Source organism: Lissotriton vulgaris, unplaced genomic scaffold (assembly GCF_964263255.1).
Source record: "Lissotriton vulgaris unplaced genomic scaffold, aLisVul1.2 SCAFFOLD_650, whole genome shotgun sequence".
NCBI lineage: Eukaryota > Metazoa > Chordata > Amphibia > Caudata > Salamandridae > Lissotriton > Lissotriton vulgaris.
In genome coordinates this window covers 692,501-695,000 of record NW_028245951.1, presented here as the reverse complement: position 1 = coordinate 695,000, position 2,500 = coordinate 692,501, and positions in this window count along the sequence as shown.

Sequence of the window (2,500 nt, the reverse complement as noted above, 5' to 3'; positions counted from 1 at the left end):
ATAGATAGATAGATAGATAGATAGATAGATAGATAGATAGATAGAGTGAGGGTGATAGATGGATAGAGTGAGGGCGATAGATGGATAGAGTGAGGGCGATAGATGGATAGAGTGAGGGCGATAGATGGATTTATTTATTTATTTATTTATTAAGCAATTTGTAATGCGCAGACTAAACCCGAAGGTATCAAGGCGCCTATCAAAATCAATAAACAGAAAAGATACTGAATATAGAGTCACTAATGCAGAGTGCCACTAGGGGTATGCAAGTATGAAAAGATGAGTCTTGAGTGCAGCTCTAAAAGTTTGCAGAGAGGGACTGGATTTTACATCGAGAGGGAGGTCATTCCACCACTTAGGTGCCAAAAAGGAGAAGGCCTTACCTCCCCATCTTACTTTTCTGACACGAGGTACAGAGAGGAGAAGTTTGTGACCGGAGCGAAGGTTTCTACTGGGGTTGTGCCGAGAGAGAATGGAACCCATACTTGTGGGGTTGGGTTTAGCAAGAGCTTTGTACACCAGGCACAAAGATTTGAAGCGGATCCGGTATTCAACGGGGAGCCAGTGCAGTTGTTTTCGGGCTTCAGTGGCAGAGGCACGCTTAGGTAGGTCAAGTGCAAATCTCGCTGCCGCGTTCTGGACTACCTGCAAGCGCTGTAGATGACTCTTGTTCAACCCTGCATACAGCGCATTGCAGTAGTCAAGACGCGAGCCCAGAAAAGCGACAGCAAGTTGCTTTCTTGCCTGGGGTGACAGGAAGTGCCTAATTTTCCTCAGTGTGTGGATAATCCCCCAGCAGGTCGAAACAGTCCTGTTGACCTGTAGGCACATACTGAGGTTAGGGTCAATCATAACTCCCAGGTTTTTGGCTGACTGAGTAGGCTCTGGACATGCACCCAGCGAGTCCGGCCACCACTCCGCCGACCAGATCGATTCCTTACCACCAAAAACCATCACCTCTGTCTTCTCCCCATTCAGCTTTAGTGAATTGTGGATCATCCACTGGCCAACTGCCTCCATGCAGGATCTAAAATTGGTGGCAGTTGACGTGGCTGGCTGGGAGAGAGAGACTAGGATCTGGGTGTCGTCCGCATAGGACACTACCTCCATCCCGAAAGATCTAATGAGTCTGGCAAGGGGGGTCACGTAGATATTAAAAAGGGTAGGGCTAAGCGCTGACCCTTGGGGGACCCCACATTGCACAGACAGGGATGGAGATAGGAATGAGCCCAGCATTATCCTTTGTTCTCTGTGGTCGAGAAAAGAGGAAAGAAGTCCCAAAGCAGACCCGCAGACACCAATTTCCCTTAGGCGAGATGTTAATACCGCAGGAGAGAGGGTGTCGAAGGCCGCCGTAAGGTCTAACAGGATCAGGAGGGAGGTCTGGCCCTCATCAACTCTGGTGCGGATGGTATCCAGCACTATGGTGAGGGCAGACTCGGTGCTATGTTCCCTCCTGAACCCATGCTGGGAAAGATCCAGACAGCCCGAGCTCTCCACAAATGCCGCCAGATGTTTATTTAAATAGGCTTCAAGCATCTTTGCGGGAGCCGGGAGCAGTGAGATGGGGCGAAAGTTCTTTAACACCCCGGGGTCCAGAGAAGGCTTTTTAAGCAAGGGTTTTACAACAGCATTTTTCCACTGTTGGGGAAAAATGCCTTCCTTCAACACTCTGTTCATGATGTCAACCAGAGGAGGAAGGAGAGATTCTCTGCACTGCTTGAGGATCTTTAGCGGGCAGGCGTCCAGCGGAGAGCCAGATTTGGTTTTATCAAGCAGGATTTCCAGATCCTGTCTGGAAAGAGGAGGAAAGGAATTCAATTCCTGAGGCGGAGAGGGTACCGCAACACTGGGTTCAGGGAGGGCAGGCAACAGAGGGACGGTGGTGAGAGATTTTTGGACCTCCAGAGCAGCGTAGATATCAGCTATTTTAGACTGGAAAAAGGCCGCTATCTTGTTGCACAGGTCCTGGGAGGCAACCACAGGATCCGGTGTCTGAAGTGTCGTGAGGGAATCGACAATCCTAAAGAGATCTCTAGGAGATGACACTGAGGAGGTGAGTGCCGTGAAGTATTCCTGCTTGGTCTTAATGACTTCAGATTTATAATTTTTAAGCAAGACCCTATGGGCTTCTCTGTCTTTAGGGGCCCCGCTAGAGTGCCATGCGCGCTCCTGTCTTCTTACCTCCTGTCTCCGCAGCCGGAGTTGTTCGGAGAACCAGGGGGCGGAGGGTCTTTTCCTTGCCGAGTAGCAGGGCCTTGCAGGAGCAAGCTCCTCCATGGCTTCCGCAATGGTGCTTTCAAATAGAGAGACCGCAGTGGAAGTATCTGCTTCCCGAGGAATGGACAGCCTGGTTGTCCATGGGAGGAAGGAGTCATCCCTGATCTTTTTAAGGTTCCTTCGCACTTCTGTAGTGCTAGAGGCCCTTCTAATATATCCCTGTGCGGGGAACAGCAGGTTGAAGGGAACGGCCAGATGGTCCGACCAGGAGAGGTGAAAA